The sequence below is a fragment of the Mirounga angustirostris genome, unplaced genomic scaffold (genome assembly GCF_029215605.1).
Source record: "Mirounga angustirostris isolate CCGP_5_RB_7025 unplaced genomic scaffold, mMirAng1.0.hap1 SCAF_11, whole genome shotgun sequence".
In the NCBI taxonomy this organism is placed as follows: domain Eukaryota; kingdom Metazoa; phylum Chordata; class Mammalia; order Carnivora; family Phocidae; genus Mirounga; species Mirounga angustirostris.
Genome location: NW_026991719.1, coordinates 5,529,220 through 5,547,726, shown reverse-complemented (window position 1 = coordinate 5,547,726; position 18,507 = coordinate 5,529,220).

The following is an 18,507-nucleotide window of genomic DNA, read 5'->3' as shown; positions in this document are numbered from 1 at the left end:
GGCAGATGAAACCGCAGAGGAGGATGCCAACTAAAGATGGTGAATAGATGGAGCTAGGAGATCGCCATTTCACGACCATGACACTGGCATCCATGGCAATTAGATGCCCAAGGGAGGGGTTTTTAAAATTTTAAATTCAGTAAATTAACATATAGTGTAGTATTAGTTTCAGAGGTCGAGTTCAGTGATTCATCAGTTGCGTATAACACCCAGGGCTCATTGCATCATGTGCCCGTCTTCATGCCTGTCACCCAGTGACCCGATCCCCACACCTGCCCCTCCAGCAACCCTCAGTTCGTTTCCTAGAGTTAAGAGTCTCTCAAGGTTTGTCTCCCTCCCCAATTTCATCTTGTTTTATTTTACCCTCCCTTGCCCAGCAATCCTCTGTTTTGTTTCTTTCTTTTTTTTTTTTTTATTCATGAGAGACAGAGCGAGAGAGAAAGGCAGAGGGAGAAGCAGGCTCCCAAGGAGCAGGGAGCCCGATGCGGGACTCGATCCCGGGACTCCAGGATCATGACCTGAGCCGAAGGCAGATGCTTAACCATCTGAGCCACCCAGGCGCCCCTGTTTTGTTTCTTGAATTCCACACGAGTAAGATCATAGAACTGTCTTTCTCTGACTGACTTATTTCGTTTAGCATAATACCCTCTAGTTCCATCCATGTCGTTGCAAATGGCAAGATTTCATCTTTTTCTGATGGATGCCAAAGTGAGTTTGATGAACAAGATGATATACACACAGTCTCAAAATACCTCACTGATTTCCAATCTATACCACACACTTCTTATGAACTGCAAAGGGGAAATTAGCAACTTTACAGAGAAGAAAATCAAGGAGACGTCACCCTAACGAAGTGACGCAGTTTGGCATCCTCGGTAACAGGATAAAGCAATATCACGCACTCCCTCACACGAGGGGCCGCAGGGAGAACACCATCCCTTACGGGGTGTTCTTGCCCACAGCGAATAAACTGGAGCTCATCATGAGGAATCATGAGACGGACTCATGCATTCCACAAAAGAATGGGCCTACAGTCTTCAGAAATATCACTGTCAGGAAACACAAGAGGAGACTGTTCTAGACTGAAAGAAACCAAAGATGTATGACAAAGCAACGTCGGTCATGACTGTGGATTGGGTCCTGGGAAAGGAAGGACATGGGGGGAAAGGACATTGCAGAGGCAGTGCTCGAAGTTGGTGCTCGGCTGTCAGTTAGGTGACTGTGTCGGGCCGATGTTCAATTGCCTGATTCTGACCACCGTACCACGCTCATGCAGCCCGTATCCTGAGGAAATTCATACCACACCATTCAGTGCACCATGGAGGTGACGTTGGTAAGCCAGTGTCAAACAGTTCAGAAAACTATGCATTTTTTTTGTCTATGGGGTATGTGCATCTGTGTTATGTGTATGGGTGTGAATAAAAAGGCACAGGAAAGAGGAGAGGTAGATCAATCGATAGATACATAGATAGATGGTAGATAGAGATGCATAGACAGATGGACAGGTAGATGAGAGAGAGAGAGAGAAAGGAAAAGAAAGAAAGAAGGAAAATATAGCAAAGAAAATGTGGCAAACAGCCTATCCTGAATTGGGTAACAGCTTTTAGTCAGGTTTATACTAAGACATTTTCTGTATGTTTGAAAATACATCAAAATAAAAAATGACAGCAAAGATAAATAAGGATGAAAATCAGAATTTTTTTTTTTTAAAGATTTTATTTATTTATTTGAGAGAGAGCACATGAGAGGGGGGGAGGGTCAGAAGGAGAAACAGACTCCCCGCCGAGCAGGGAGCCCGATGTGGGACTCGATCCAGGGACTCCAGGATCATGACCTGAGCCGAAGGCAGTCGCTTAACCAACTGAGCCACCCAGGCACCCGAAAATCATAATTAAAGATAAATCGGGTGCCTGGGTGGCTCAGTCGTTAAGCGTCTGCCTTCGGCTCAGGTCACGGTCCCAGGGTCCTGGGATCGAGCCCCCCATCGGGCTCCCTGCTCAGTGGAGAGTCTGCTTCTCCCTCTCCCACTTCCTCTGCTTCTGTTCTCTCTCTTGCTGTCTCTCTCTCTGTCAAATAAATAAATAAAATCTTAAAAAAAAAAAAAGAATTAAAGATAAATCAAATCGTATGTGAACTGGCCTCAGTAATAAATTTTTTTAAAAATCTAAATAATTATACATCTCTGAGTAACTGATAACTTGCAAGTCAGTGCATTCTGACTCAGGGGTGGGATGAATTGAGTTTCGTGGTGGGTCTTGCTTTCTGACGGGTTTGCTCTGTCTTATCAGCTATCTGACGCACACAAACCAGGTTCCAGGAAAGCAGAAACGGAAGAATGAGCACTTACAGTATACTTTAACAAGAATACCTGTTTATATTCTCTTTCAGCAGAATACCTTGTAACACCGAGTGCAGTGAAACTTAACATGTTTAACCAGAAACACACCTAATAATATTTAGATTTCTTATGCTGTTTGGGAGCGCACTATTTGAGCCTGTCTGGGATGCCTGAACTTCTTAACACCAATTGCAGAATTTCTGCAAAGCCTCATGCCAAATGTGAAAGCTGGAAACTATCATGCTTTTTTAGATTTGAATTTAATAGTACACATTTTACAATGTGTTTATTTATATATGGTGAACTGTAATATAATGTGGTGTAAGCTTCATCCCATGGTTTTCCAAATTTTACGTAAAATGCTCTCAGAAGTAACATTATTAAATGAAATAGGAAAAAAAGAATTAATCCAAACAGCTTCCTGTGACAGAATCCAAGTTTAATTATATGTATACAATTTGCTCGAACTGTTCATGGAGTTCAAGGCCATCAGTGATTTTTCAGAAACAGTATCAACCTGACGTATATATTTGAGGAATTTAGGCCAGAAATCTTTAGTGACAGTTATCTATGGGGAAAAGGCATCCTTTAGTTCCCTTGTCTGCGGAAGGAGTAGAGGGAGAAAATTGGTTGAATATTATAAATGGTGATTAGGTTCATTATTTGTATTTCTGAATGCGTTTTAAGGATATTATAAGTAAGCCGTCCAACCACAGATGAATGGATAAACAAGGTACGTGGTACTTATATACAATGGAATATGACTCAGGCATAAGAAAGAATGAAGTCTTGCCACTTGCAATGACAGGGATGGATCTAGAGGGTATCATGCTCAGTGAAATAAGTCAGTCCCAGAAACACAAATACTACACGATTTCACTCATATGTGGAATTTAAGAAACAAAACCAATGAGTAAAGGAAAGAAAGAGAGATGTAAACCAAGCAGCCGACTCTTAACTCCAGGGAACGCACTGATGGTGACCGGAGGTGAGGTGGGGGGATGGAGGAAATAGGTGATGGGGATGAAGAGTACACTTATGATGAGCACTGAGTAATGTACAGAACTGTTGAATCACTATACTGAACACCTGAAACTAATATAACATTGTGTGTTAATTATACATTTGAAAATATAATTATAAGTAGTTCTGACCCATTCACTGAAAAGAACAGACGTCAAAATATTCAGTGACAAATCACGACGGTATGTGAAGCTTTGTCTGGAATGGTTTCTCCTTCTGTCCTGGAAAGAAGCAGAGAGCCTGTCTACACGAAGCCCGGAGTCTTACATGGGAAACGATCAGAAAGCGTTTGGCCAAGGGGATTTAAGCTAAAGCACTATGGCCACATTCTTTTTCGGCTCTGGAATCCTAGCACCGGAGACTCCTGGAGGTGGGAAATCACGTGTGGATGAGCTCTGCAGTGTCCAGGGACAGCCCGAGGGAGAACAAGTGCTCATGTTCTACAAGTTCAGTTTGGGTGGCGACGAAGGAGGAAACGGTTCTCCCTCCCACCAGCAAATTACTGGTGGCCTCCTGAATCCACAAGGCATCAAGTTAGAATGAAAGCCTGATCCTAGAAGACAGTCCACTGTGGAGCATTCGTGTGGATGTAGATTGGTGGCTGCTCCCATGTGAAGGTCACCTCCATCATGACTCGCTCCATCGAGCCTTGGAGACGGACAGGGGCCCACGTGTCAGTCTTACGTGAAGGATAATACGAAGCGGTGTCAAACACCTTATCTTTTTGCACCTGGTCCGACTCCCTCATCACTGCCCCAAACCCATGCTCCGTTCTGTGAAGTAGGGCCAGATTTTAAAAGTAGCAGGGCATAAAATAACTTTTTTTTTTCAGTTATGAAACTCATTTGTTTATGGAGGCCATACCACATTCATGCTGTATACTCTTCAACTAAATTCATTATCCCAGAAATCTAATCCATTTAAGATGAACATCAGAACAACCTTCAAAGACGCTGAATTCCCACTGGATCTGGATTTTTTTTTTTTTTTTTGAGATTTATTTGAGAGAGAGCATGAGCAGGGGGGAGTGGGAGAGGGAGAAGCAGACTCCCCGCGGAGCAGGGAGCCCAACGTGGGGCTCGATCCCAGGACCCCGGGATCATGACCTAAGCCGAAGGCAGACGCTTAACCGACTGAGCCACCCAGGCGCCCCGAATCTGGATTTAATAGTACTTTCGTTTTCCGCAAAGACCAGTGCCGACACCACCTGCCTATTCTGTCTTATGCTCCTTGAAAACTTGAGATACGATTCATGATGTCATTTGCATGTTGGCTCTTTCTAGGTTATGATAAACTTTTTCATCTCTTGCATGAATAATGCGAAGATGGGGAAATGAAGAACCGCACGTCGAATTCTTCACTAAATTGTATACCCTTTGGTAAAACAGAAGAGCGGAGGTTGTTTTATTCCTAAGGCAATTATCCATGAGGAGATCTACATCATTACATAGCCCCGAAAACGTGGCTCGACAAGGTGAACAGTATGCATTTCCCAGTGCATAAAGAACGGAGAACTCCCAAGTGGAGGGGCTGCTTCGTCAGCCTGCTGCTTTATGTGGGTCCTGTTTCCTCACATGCATGGGCTGGAAACATCCCTAGGGGACACTGGACAGCGGGGGCCGGTAAGTGATTTTCCATCCTTCCCCCAAATGCAGAGGCAAGCACTTTAACCGCTCAAAGCCCGGCCGCGGCCTTTGGTGCCTGCAGACGAGATGGCTGACCTGGTGTTGTCTTGCATAAGTAGCTGGAGGAATAAGGGTTGTGTGCCTGTCTTTGGATTCAGGAGCCATAAATCTCGAGCGAGTTGCAAAGGCTCGTGTGGAGATTTCATGAGCGGCGGGCGTTCTCGGGGTCTGTTCGCTCCATCAGACATCTGCGTGCAATAGCTCACATGGGCGTCCGAGAAGTGTTACAAGTCACACGATACCGCTTTCCCCCAGGACAACTCAGGGAAGAGCCCGTTCCTCCTGTCCCCTCGGCTTTCGGTTACACTCTCTGCAAGCACGTCAGCGTGAATTCAGGTATGCGTATCATTTTCCTTTCCGTTTTAGCCATATATCTGTTTTTTATCAGTTGTGACTTCGGCGAAGAAAAAAAAAAACTGCCTTTGTGGGAAAAAAGAGGGTCAGTGTTTACACTATCAGTATAAGCTATATCAGGTTACCTGGCTTGGGATTATAAGAACGTCTGGAAAACACTTCAGTTTTTTAAGAACTGATACTTTCTTTCAGGGGCAATTCAAAAAGATGGGAGGGGAAAAAAAAAAGACATTCATCCAAATTTGGGTGATTCTATGCAGATAGGAAAATTATAGTGAAAGAGAATGGAAACCAAAACCAAACCCAACAAAACGAAATTTTGATTTGTTGTGTTCACACTTCCAAAATGTTTCAAGAGACTCATTCAGGACTCCTATAAAACTGGTGACAATTTAGTCTCAGACGAATCCCTTCTCTTTTTGACTTCATATAAAGTTACAGAAATCAAAGTATTTCCAATAATGGCAGTTTCTTGATTCAACCTTGACAGCGAGCGGCATGTGTGCAAGAAAATTATGTGTGTTGGCTGCTTGATTAGTTTCTGGATACTCACTGTCCAAAAGCATCTTGCTCACATTTTGTACTTTTATTTCCAACCAAATGAATGTAACTTTTACAAAATTTCTGGAAGTAATAACTGGTGTATTTTTTTCTTCTTGGTCATTTTTTATCTTTTGCAGATCCTCGCCCCCGAAATGAGCCATTGGGCTGAAGCTCATGGCCCCACAAGAGGATGAGCACATAAGGAGGCAGGAAGGTCAGAGTCAAATTTGTGGCTTTGACTAGCAAACCTGAGCTCTCCGTTCACAGCAGAAGTACTGGTCTTGAGAGCAAAGCATTTATTACTTGAGAAAGTGATTTTTTTTTTTAAATTCCAAATATCTCATTTAAATATCAAGAGTCAGATCCTTGGAGAACTCAAAACCTTAAGGGTCTGGCTTTAACCCCCTGGTGTGAGAGCATGAGATGAGCACCTCCCCAAGCAAAGGGAAAGCAGAGTCTGGGGAGAAAGGAGCTGATAAATGGATGCACCAGCCTTTTGATCGGGGCGCATGGCTGCCTTGTATCAAGAAGCAGATGAAACTTCAAGATAGGTTTACGCATCCTTTCCCCACCTGAAAGTCTTGCAAGAGGCAATCCCTTCCTCCAAAAGGAAAAAAATACACATGTGGGAGAATAACAAAGAGGGATAGAGGCATTCTTCTGACTCTCTGGGGACCCCAGAGACATACAGGGGAGCTTTAGGACTGAAGAGGTGTGAGGGCCCAAGAGGGTTCTAAATATTCAGCTGAAAAGAACAGGTAACCTCCTGGAAATGAACACTTTTCTGAGAGAAAGGAATTCAAAAGACAGAAAATGCACTGGCAAATTTGCCTCCAGAAAGAGGCAGCTTTTGGATGGGCACGAGGCAGGTTTGGGAGCTAAACTACAGCCACATACAGAGAAAAAAAGAATCTGCATGCATCTGAATCTTTGGTTCCACTTTTAACTTGCTATAAACGACATAAAGAATAAATGAATTAACCTCTCAGAAATTAGCCTCCCTGCAGCAAAACAGGGATCAAATAATATCTAAGTTTTAAGGTCGATGGTAGGATTTGATGTAATTACACAGCAAATACACAAAGCATGTATTCAATAAGTTGAAGGTAATATTATGATTGCTATCATGTAATTGTTAGAAAAAATAAGTCTGTGATGCAGGTCATTCACTATGATCATTGTGTCTGAATGTAACTGGATGAGAATAATTTGTGCCCATCATCTTTCCTGATTAGCATATAACAATTATTACACAAAACAAGTAACAAAATATTCCAATCCATTTCCAGGAATAACGTTAATTTTGGATAGATTATTTTTTAATGGCAGACATAAAGATCATGACAACGCATGGCAAATCATTCCAAGTTGCCTATGATTTATCAAATTAAGAAATCCCTTCACGACAAACTTGCATAAGAAAATGGGACTTGTGCATCTTATGACAGTGATCTCATCAGTGCCGCAAACTAAGGGTCATGTGATTGAATATTCCAGGGGAAATCCCCAGGACGAGTTCTGAGATGGTGTAAGCACAAAGGATCAGACACGGTGGTTTAGATCACTTGCCCCAAGTGTGCCCCAAGGGCCAGCAAGTCAACATCACCTGGGAGACAGCGAGAAATGCAAATTCCCAGGCCCCCACCCAGTCCTGCCCAATCAGCATCTGCACTGTAACAAGATCCCACGTACTTTTCGGGCACATCAAAGTTTGAGAAGGGCTGGCCTCGACCAATCTCCATGTTTTTTACATAATTACGTGCTGTAGACGTCCCTTTGTCACCAAGCGTAGGTGCTGTGAGTTATAACCCTCCCCGAAAAATCAGAGGCACAACTTCCAGTTTAGGATAATGAAAACAGTTTGCAAATGAGTCATTCCAGCTTCCAAGACATAAATTCTTTTAAAATTATCTACCGAGAGTCCCGGTGTCATCGTTAACCTGATCTACGTCCAGGAATTGATGTTGCTACTACATCATCTGCAAAGTGTTTAGAACATGGTGCAGGGAACGCACGTCAGGGACCGTACCTACGAGTGTCCCTGTATGTGCGCATCTGGTTCCCTCACCCGACGGGGAGCGTGTGTTCCGTATCTCTATTTACCCACAGCATTAATCGTGGCCTGCCACACAGGCGATGCTCAGTTAACGTTACTCAATTAAAAATGCACGGTTCCGGCAAACTCTACGTGCTTTTCTGCCTCTCTGATCTTTTTGGGGTCGTCACTCACATCATTTGGGCAGCTTACAAAGGTGAAGTCTTCCAGGTGAATTCAGCTTATCGTCCTTTGCTTTCATTTTTATTATTTTCATGCATGGCTGGTTGAATTCCGTAAAAGCTCATACTGGGTGTCGCACCATCTTGCAGGAATTCTACAGTCTGTGACAGCTTTTGCAGCAGAGAGGCTGCTGGTGGCTAGAGGCTCTGAGAGAGGACAGAGCCGCCATGCTCCGGCCCACCCCGGATCAGCAGGGAGGCCGCCCTGGGCTCAGGCATTTGGAAGCCCCTGCGACCTGCAGGCCGCACTGTCGGCTGCAGCCCAGGCCGCTTATAACTAATTACCAACCAGCACCTTCCTTAGCACTTGCCCTGAAGGACATTGCAAAGTCAATCTGGAACAAAACCGTGCTCCATGCTGTATTCAGAGGAACGCATTTGCAGGCAATTAGGCACGGTGAGTGGTATTTTACGGGCTCTGCGTGTTTTTCATCTCACTTTTTTCCCCTGGGAGAAATACACGATTTCTGTGTTCCAAGGGTTTGTCATTGCTTCATAAGCAACCAGCCTCCACTGTTTATGGTTTTATTTTTCATCCCGTGTCTTTTAAGATTTAATGTCCCATAATTTATAAATTATCATTTATAATTTTATCTTTCACCTTTGATAATAGGGGAGGATTTTAACATGACAATGCAAGAGAAATAAAACCAAGACAAAGACTTTCTGTTCCGTATGGAATTCATTTGTCACTTTAAATAAATTTCACACATTATTCACCTGCAATGTCCGTGCTCACTATGAAATAAAAGCTAAAAAAAAAAAAAAGAATCAAGCAACCCGATTATACGCATTTTTTCCTCTCAGACACAAACAGGTCAACAGTCTCCCAATCAATTCTTTGTTACTTAATGGAGACAAAATGAAGACTTTAACGTTTGCCTCTGATTGACCCTGTTGAATGTGACTCCCATAAGTGAAAATTGCCGTTAAAACGTGAAACTCCTCACTGCAAATCCTGGCATTACAAACCTATGACACTTAGTCCATTTAATGCTATTTTTAAGAGTGTGTACATAGAATGTTAGGAAAAATCAGCTGATTCTAGCAAATTAGTTGTTTGCCCATTTAAATAAAGTAAAAATAGGGGCGGCTGGGTGACTCAGTCGATTAAGGGTCTGCCTTCGGCTCAGGTCATGATCTCAGGGTCCTGGGATCGAGCCCCGCGTCGGGCTCCCTGCTCGGCGGGAAGCCTGCTTCTCCCTCTCCCACTCCCTCCCCCAGCTTGTGCTCGCCCTCACTCTCTCTCTTTCTGTCAAATAAATAAAAATCTTTAAGAATAAATAAATAAAGGAAAAACATTAAGCAATTGCTGTACTAACCAACAGGTATTTAAATGGAACTAGATAAATGAGTCAAAACTGTGACCAGTGGGCTCTGGAGAGACATGCACAGCGGTGGTGCTCACAGCCATGAAAACACTGGGACCCACACAGTGCTGTTGTAACACTGTTTTTCCCTTATTTATTTATTCTTAAAGATTTTTACGGACACCATGCTCCTCGAGTACACATTGTGCCAACCATGTGCAGCATTAATTTAACGAGGCAGGGATTCCTCTGGGGCCACCTGCACTGTTTCCTGGGATGCATTAGCCACTTGAGTTCCTAGTTTCCTTCTTCAAAGCTGGTCCATTGTACTCTAGGAACATGGTGTCCATCACCCCCCAAAACACGTCCAGTGGACGAACTCCCGGGCGGGTGGGTAACAGAGATCTAGCTCACTGATGTGAACTTGTGTAGGAGTTGCTGGGCCGAGATTCCAATTCTGAGGAGTGTATAAATCAATGTGGGTTAATCTGTTAACTGCTCTGCAGCCTTTTTTTCTTTTTGTGAACTGAGACACACACAGTCTGAGCCCATGGAAACTGCGCTCACCAGGGCGTAATGGATTATCATCTACAAAGGGCTAAAAGAAAAAACAAAACAAAACAAAAACCCAAGACTGTCCATCTATAATTCTGTGGATAGTAAAAATATCACTAAAAAATGAGAGGGAAATAAAGACTTTGTAAGACACACAAAACCTGAGAAATTTGTCTCCAAGAGATGCTTTGCAAGAAATCTTAATGCAGCTGTGCAGGCAAAATGGAAATGATACCAGAGGGAAAACTGAATTTATACAAAGTGGAGAGTGTGAAAGGGTAGTGTTTGTGGGCAAACATAAGATTTTTATGTTCTCGTTTTAAAAATTTATTTTAAAAATAATTAACAGGTTGGGGGAGACTGGATAGCTCAGCTGGTGAAACATCTGCCTTCAGCCCAGGTCAGGATTCCAGGGTCCTGGGATGGAGCCCCGCGTCGGGCTCCCTGCTCGGCGGGAAGCCTGCTTCTCCCTCTTCCACTCCCCCTGCTTGTGCCCTGTCTCTCTCTCTCTCTGTCAAATAAATAAAATAAAATCTTAAAAAAAATAGCACCAGACAGGGTGCATAAGTACACTATTGTGTTTCTTACATTATTTAAAGGTGTTACACTATTATCTGAAGATATTAAAGATGCATTAAAAACACGTGCACAGCCATCATAAGATGTTTTTATTATAAAGAGGTATATCTAATAATTCAATGGTTGAGTTAAATGGGATTCTACAAAATGAATTTTTATTTTGTACATATACACAAAAAATTTTACTTTTTTAAAAAGATTTTATTTATTTATTTGACAGAGAGACAGCGAGAGAGGGAACACAAGTAGGGGGAGCGGGAGAGGGAGAAGCAGGCTCTCCGCCGAGCAGGGAGCCCAATGTGGGTCTCCATCCCAGGACCCTGGAATCATGACCCGAGCCGAAGGCAGACGCTTAACGACTGAGCCACCCAGGCGCCCTACTTTTATTCATCTTAAATAATACTTAAAATTCTAATACAAATAATAAGCCCAAACCAGAACGACTATCAAAATCTTTCTAAGATTTCTAGGGAGATTAAAGGTCATGCTGACTTCATTGAAGAGTTTCAAATGGATGAACTGTTACTTTTTTAAATTTGGTAACTGGCTTCTTATAAATGCCAAGTTAAATATTATGCATTATGCCCCAAGTAACTTTAGTGCTGTGGTCAGCACGATGCTTGCATCCTCATTCCCCCATAGTGCACAGCCCACCCTCACCCTACCCACTGGATATCACACCCAGCTTGGGGGTGGGTCCTGATTTCCATAGCAACCACCAATCAGGCAAATCCTGGTCTCTTTGCCTCAGTGGCTGACTGATGTGCCCCAGATAGAGGAAAACAAGAGCTCCTTTTCCCCTGGCCTTGAGATTGACTCACGATGATACCATGCACACCAACGCCTGTCTGTATGCCGGAAATTCCTGGACACGGATTTCAAGCAGGCAAGAGGTCAGGACGGAGGCCAGAATGAGGGGGATGAAGGTCAGAAAAACCAACAGCATTGCACACAACCAGTTCCAGGGCCCTCATTTTTCTGTCTGACAGCCTACAAAGATGTCTATGTGACATCAAAGATATAATATTTAAAACGATGGGGGATGGATCTTTTGTTACTTCTGGTATCCAATCTGCAACATGAACGCCTCAAAATACTTTAATGAAAATTTTGGAAAGGATATATGACTGAAACCAGGAACCACATTATCCTAAAATTAAGTTAAGAATTGAAAAATCAATAGCAAAATATTGACCCTGAACTGTGCACAAGGCTCAGTACCCAGTTCGACGGGGGTCCTGAGGAAAGAAGAAAGCTCAATCTCCGCCCTTAATTAACAATCAACCAGTGGGAGATACAGAATTTATTATCCGTGAGAAGCACAAAAGCAATATGGGGCATATGGGAGCCTCATTGCTAGGCTCTATTTCAATTGAGAAGAGGGGAAAAACGAGATCTCTACCAGAAATTTTCTTCCAGGAAGTGGGCTTCAGTGGGGCTTAAAAGGATCGGATTCAAAGGAAAATGAGAGGAGACCCAAGTCTGGAATGGCGGGGGCAAGAGTGCAGAGGCAAGCATGCATAGAACGTAAGTCAAAGAGAGGGAGGCCAGCCTTTTGCATGGATAAACATATTGGAACGATTTTGTTACTCTAGTTATAGACTGCTTCTTAAGTGGATCCCTTGGTCATTCCTTCCTCACATTTACTCTGCGATGTTACATCCTTCACTGTGTGTTTCCCTTGGATTTCAAGTGAATACAGTCAGAAATGAAATATTATAGTAAGTGAGGAACTCTTCACCAAAAAACCCCAGTCATTGTTAACTGTGTACTTCAGCAATGAGAAATACACTTTATAGATCACCTACTGTAGATAAGACACGGCGACGGATGCTGAGATGAGATATGGTCCTGGCCCTTACATAGCTTATTATCTATAAGGGGAAACACCCATGTGCATGTGTGATTGTATCTGGAAGCAGGTTATGACAACAGCAGTAAGATAGCAAATTCAGAGAAGAGGTTACTGCGTCCTGTTGTGGGGATTATCGAAACTATAGCGCAGCATTAGGTATTAGTTAGCTACAGCTAACTAGTTAGTATTAGTTAGTTACAGCTGCCATAACAAAATGCCACAGGGAACATTTATTTTTTCATAGTTCTGAGGCTGGGAAGTCCAAGATGAAGGTGTCAGCAAGGTGGGTTTTATTCTGAGGTCTCTTCTCTTGGGTTGCAGGCGGCCGCCATCTTGCCATGTGTTCACATGGACTCTGTGTGTGGTTGTTCTCTGGGGTCTGTCTTGTAAGTGCACCGATGCCATCATGAGGCCCCAGCCTCACGACTCCATCCAACTCTTACTCCCTCCCAGAGGCCTCACCTCCAAAATCCAACACACTGGGGGTCGGGGCTTCAACATATGAAGTCTGGGGGGACACACACATTCCGTCTGTAACAGTAGATGGGTTTTGAAGGCTGGGAGAGTTGCTAAGGTGAAGATGGTAGAGTGGGGGACCTCAGAGAGGAGTGAGAAAGGTCAGAAGGTGAGGGAACACACGTGCTTCCTGCGCCTACACCCTCTGATTCCAAGCCCACATCAGTGTTGTTGGGGCCACTGGTTACAACCGTCACGATGACGCTGGTTCAAGAGACTCAAGGTAAAAGGCTTGATTTAGCTGATGGGAACAGCTGAAGGTAAGGAAACTCCCCAAGCAAAGCAGGATTGGAGGCTATAGCCAGAAGACAGAGGGACATGTCCTTGTGGTCTGGCCCAGGTAACCGTTTGCTTTAAGTGCCACAAAACCTGCAGCTGGAACAACCAGAAATTGTTCTGGTTTTCGTGCTCCTCGCTAGGGACCGGTGACGGAATCCCATGCTGGCAACTATTAGGAGAGCTCCTAATAATTCTGAAAAGACAGTGGAGTTTTTCTCATTTTGAGGTTCATGCTGAACTCCACATGTTTTTTTGGGGAAATGTCCTTTGGTCTCATCTATGATTATTGTAAAGGTTGTTAGCATTACAAAGTGTGGGCTACAGGCTTTCTTCCCACATCTTTGATCTCTTACGCAGCTCTCAGTGGGTAATTGGAACGACACGGATTTGCTCGAGTCGGGCATAAGGATCAGTGCTATCGACAGGCATGGAAGGTTCTTTCCTTTCTATTTCCCTTCGTGTGGTCCCTGATGTGAGTGCGGGTTGTAGACACGTGGTTGTTAATAGTGGCGGATGTATTTCAGTGGAACCTTCTGTCGATGACAAACGATAACAGGATTGAAGTTACACTCATGATATAAAGTCTATCTTTCAGATAGAGGTATTTAAACTGTAAAAGGTGTTATTTTTTTTTTTTAAAGATTTTATTTATTTGACAGAGAGAGACACAGTGAGAGAGGGAACACAAGCAGGGGGAGTGGGAGAGGGAGAAGGAGCCTTCCCGCGGAGCAGGGAGCCCGATGTGGGGCTCGATCCCAGGACCCTGGGATCATGACCTGAGCCGAAGGCAGAGGCTTAACGACTGAGCCACCCAGGCGCCCCTGTAAAAGGTGTTAAATAAATGTTTTCATTCAGTAATTGTACTGGAGTTATGAGGAGGTGGCAGACGCCTTGAGGTGGTGGTACTTAATTCCTGGATTTGGGGGCACTGCTGGTAGAGATTACAGCTGTGGCCAGAGGAAGAGCTGCTTCTCCCGCTAATCAGCATGCGATTTCATTGTATTCTGTCACCCGCCGTAGGCATGTAGCATGCCCCTCAGCCCTGTCTCCCTACTTTCTGTCCCAAGCATCATGTTCTCAACGACCCAGGAGAGCAACGCCTCCCCTTTCCTCAGGCAGGGTCCTGGACTGCATTTACTTGCGCCGGAATAAGGTCTCAGCCCTGCCGATGCCACACCGTGACCCCTGATGTAAATCACAACAGTTGTTTGAAAAGAAAACACTGCCTCCAAAGAGCTCAAGGTTTTCAATGGAACCCTTCCGTCAGCAAATGGCCAGTGTTACAAAACTGTCCACCAGCAGAGGAAGACAAGACACGAGGAGCTATGCCAAGGATGAGATGGCTGTTCGCTTAGCAGGAGATGTCAAGAAGAAGAGGCCCCAGGAAAATTTGGTGAACGTCTCTTAATGGGTTTCACACTGTTAGAGGTCACCTCCACGTGGCTGGTGAACTGATTTTTGCGTGTGTGCTTTGGGCCAGGGCCTTTATACCCGCTCCTTCCCGCTCTGTGCGAACTAACGGCAGAGATAACTGTCCTGTTCCCCGCAGAGGAGGGAGCATAGTGCAATGGGATGAGCCGGTCCTCGGCCAAGCTCAGGGCTGCCCGTTATCTGTGTCCTCTGCTGCATAATTAGTACAAGGGATCAGCAACGTGCCTGCCTGACTGAAGAGCAGTGAGGCTTACACGTGATGCTACACATAAAGCTCGCAGCTTCTGGCCCCTAAGAGAAGCTCAGAGGATCTCAGTGTGATTATTTACACAGAAACGGTCACTGAGAAGTATCCTGCGTTGTCACCTAATGAGCTTCCCGACCCTTGGCTGTAAGCAAATAACCATAACGTCGTAATTCTGCACAGGGAATCCCCTTCCCACTCCCATCTGTAATAGGGCTTCCAGTGAGAGCTCAAAAAAATCCTCGATGGATTCCACCCAGCCAGCTTTCTCTGTAATACTTGCTCTTTCTATTACTATTCTCATTGGAGGGTCAACCACGCTCGTGTCAGGGCTTTCTGAGATGCGGTTCAGTCCATTTCCACGGCTAGAAAAAGGCCAGATTGAAGAACACTCTGCAGTAGCAGCCAGTTTGGGTGGCAGCCCTCTGCTCTCGCTAAAGACCCAAACAAGAGCCTGTAAGGTTCCGGTCGGACCCCAAGGAGAGCAGACGGAGGGCCAGTATAATCCGTACCGCTGGAGGGGCTTACGGCTCAGCCAGGGCACTGACGAGGTGGCAGGACGGGAATGGTCAGTCCTTGCTTCCTGCTGCTTTGTACGAGCCCACGTTGTGCGTCCCCGGGGCAGGGCGAGCCGAGGGGGCAGTGAGAAGAGAATGGAATGAAAGCACTGCACCCTCTTCTACAGGGAGCGGCACCACCGCTCTGCTGCTAAGGACTCCTTAACTCAAGAGCAAGACGACAGTCTCTAAGGGCTAGGGCCTCTGTGACAGCTCCTTTCTAGTGACACATGAAAGCCTCTTCACTGGAGCAAAACAAAACAAAAACGAAAACAAAACAGAATGTTGATTTCCAATTAAGATAGCTCCGTAGGAGGAACCCCCCCCCACCCCCCCGTTTCAAACAGGCAGCGGTGCAGACATTAACAGAAGACTTCAATGTCAATGGATAAAGCTGGGCGGTCTGCCAATGGGGTTCGAGGCTCCCTGGGAGTCTGCACTGAAGGGGCAAGGACTGCATTTCCCCAAGCTGGGCTGGCGGACTAGAGCCAGGTTTACCTCCGTGAACCCGGGGACTCAGGAGAGGAAGCTATCTTGTGGACGGCCTGGAGGCTCTAGCTTATTGTAAAGCTGTGGCTTAGGGCCCCCTATAAGGTACACACGCTACAAAGTGACTCAAAGGCAAATTAACCATGTCACGCACGGGCTTAGTGACACAAGGATCAGCCACATGCCCAGTCTCACTAGGGCAGGACTGCCAAGCATGATGGCCCTTTGCCCTGAGGACATCTGCCACAGGTCTGGTGGAGGTACGAAGGAGCCCCGGGGCGGGGGGCTGCGCTGGAAGATACAAGGTGGACTAGCACGTCTCCTTCTTTGAATGTACGTGCAATGCAAATTCATACCCATACAGAGAAATGGGGGAGACATCATGAAACCAATGATTGTAGGAAAGTCTGGTCCACATGAAACAAACAAAACAGAGACATGACAAAGATTTTAAAATAACTATTCTGGGGGACGCCTGGGTGGATCAGTCAGTTACATGTCTGCCTTGGGCTCAGGTCATGATCCCGGAGTTCTGGGATCAAGTCCCCCATAGGGCTCCCTGCTCAGTGGGGAGCCTGCTTCTCCCTCTCCCTCTGCCTGCCACTCCCCCTGCTTGGGTGCTCTCTCTCTCTCAAATAAATAAAATCTTTAAAAAAATAACCATTTTGGATCCCCCCAAAAAGAATAACTATTTTGGATCCCCCCAAACAGTAAGTGAAAGCTAAATATTAATAAAGAGAAATAAAAAAAGCCAGATATAGACCAAAAATGGATTTTAAAAAAGAGACAACTGAAAACACTGAAGATTGAAAAAAAAAAAAAAAAGAAAACACTGAAGACTGAAAAAATATTCTCCAAAATGAAAAAAAAAATCTTGAAGGGATAGGATAAACAGCAGACTTTGAAATCTAAAAAGAGATTTTGTAACTGGGAAGGCAGTATGTACAAATTTATTCAGAGTCAGCATAGACAGAGAAAGAGGAAAGAAATAGGAAAGAAGTTCAACAGTTTGGGGAATAGACTGAGAATCTACTACATACATTTAATTAAAGTTCCAGAAGAAATAGACATTTTAAGAAAAAAATAGCTTTATGGAACCTTATGGAAATTAAGAAAGGCAAGGGAGTAGTCCAATCAAAAGTGCAATCCAATAATAAGCAGGTTCAGTAAAACCAGCAAACCCTAGACAATCCCAGGGAAACGGCACTCTTTCCAGGATAAAGATAAAATGACAGCATATCCCAAACAAAAAGCACAATTTGGTTGGAATGAGTAGCAATTACTGTGCCAGCAGATTTCTCACCTGCAAGAACAGGTCAGAAGGTAACAAAGGGAAAAATATATAACTGACAAATCTGTTCTCTCCAGATATGTTAGGGAATGTAGACAAAAGTCATGAAGGACACGGAGGCTCTGAACACTCTCCAAGGACGGGACCTAATTGATCGACGTTTATGGGACCCTCTGCCCAAGAGTAGCAGAGTACATGTTCTTCTACAGGGACACATGGAATAATTATCCACAGAGGATATCTGCAGGGTCATGAAACACCTCACTTTCAAAGGACTGAAAATACACACACATATTCAGCAATAAGAAGACCATTAGAAATAAGGAACAAAGATATCTAGGAAATACCAATAAATATATAAATATAAATAAATATATATAAAAATCCGGGCGCCTGGGTGGCTCAGTCGTTAAGCGTCTGCCTTCGGCTCAGGTCATGATCCCAGGGTCCTGAGATCGAGCCCCACATCGGGCTCCCTGCTCAGCGGGAAGCCTGCTTCTCCCTCTCCCACTCCCCCTGCTTGTGTTCCCCCTCTCACTGTGCCTCTCTCTGTCAAATAAATAAATAAAATCTTAAAAAAAAAAAAACGAAAAAAAAAAGAAAGTTTCCAATCTGACACATTGAGCTTCCACTTAAGCTAGAAATAGAATTGCAAATAAATCCCAAATTAAGTAAAAAAACAAACAACAAGAAATATCAAAGACAGTATTGAAAGCACCAAAAGAGAAAGGAAAGAAATAATAGCGAGTGTCAACCAAACCACAATACAGTGCATTGAAAGAGGTCAAGAGCAGGGGTAAACCTGATCCAACGTGGTGCGGGGGCAGCGGAGGAAGAAGGGGTATACAGAGTGACTGCTGGTCTTCCTAAGGAAATAAGGGGCATCACTGCATGTGTTATGTGATGTTAGGGGGATGCTATGAAAAAATTCATGCCAATAAAAGTAAACACTTGAATAAAGCTGACATTAAAAAACCCCATAATTTACCAGAGTACACATATTCAGGAAAAAAAGAATCGGAATAGGCCTGACTTTGAATTTATAACTAATACCTTCCTCCAAAGAAAATTTGAGGTCAAACAGCTCAATTGATGAATTCTAGGCAACATTAAAGCAAGAAATAAGAGGAAAACTACACAAACTCCTTCAGAAAAACCAGAAGGCACAATATGTATGACTG